The sequence below is a fragment of the Neopelma chrysocephalum genome, unplaced genomic scaffold, assembly GCF_003984885.1.
Source record: "Neopelma chrysocephalum unplaced genomic scaffold, ASM398488v2 Primary Assembly neopelma1_175, whole genome shotgun sequence".
Taxonomy (NCBI): Eukaryota; Metazoa; Chordata; class Aves; order Passeriformes; family Pipridae; genus Neopelma; species Neopelma chrysocephalum.
This window is the reverse complement of record NW_020897837.1, coordinates 186,297-187,146: the sequence shown is the minus strand read 5'-3', so window position 1 is coordinate 187,146 and position 850 is coordinate 186,297.

The window sequence follows — 850 nt, the reverse complement described above, 5'->3', positions numbered from 1 at the left end:
TGAGATTTGGGGACTGGAAGGACTTTTGGAGTTATTCCATGCAGGGCCAGGAGTTGGGACTGGATGATCCTTGTGTGTCTCTCCCAAGTGAGAATGTTTTGTGATCCTGATGGATCCCTTCCAGTTCAGGATATTCCATGATTCTGGATGTCAGGGAGTGCTTGGATGGTATCCTCAGAGGCTGGGACCAGGGGAGACTTTTGGCATCATCCCATGCAGGGCCAGGAGCAGGGACTGGATGATCCTTGCAGGTCCCTTCCAGATGAGGATATTCCATAGTCATAGAGGTCAGGGAGTGCTTGGACAGTGTTCTCAGGTGCTGAGATTTGGGGACTCTTTGCGTTGTCCTGTGCAGGGCCAGGAGCTGGGAGGGACCCACAAGGATCATCCAGCCCCAAGTCGGAATGTTCCGTGATCCCGAGGGGTCCCTTCCAGGTCGTGGTACTCCGTGGAGGGTGGTGCGCCCGGGGGGAGAGGGCTCCCCGGAGGACAGCGGCTCCCTGAGGGGCAGCGGCTCCCGGACACGTGAGCGCGGAGGGGCGGCGGACGGTCGCCGGCGCTGCGAGGGGCGGCCTTGCCGCCATGAGGGGCGGTCGGGGGGCCATGGCGGCACCGCCCTCCCTCATGAGGGCGGCCCGGTTCCCGCCCTGCGCTGACGTCACCCGGAGCTCGGCCGGCGCCATTTTGGACGCTCCTCGCCGGGGGGGCCGGAGCGGGGCCGCCCCAGCCCCGCCGCGGCCGCGCCGCCGCCGCCGCCTCCTCCTTCTCCTCCTCCTCCGCCTCCTCCTCCTCCATCCGCCGCCATCGCCGCCCGCCGCCGCCGCCCGCCCCGCGCCGCCCGCCCCGCGCC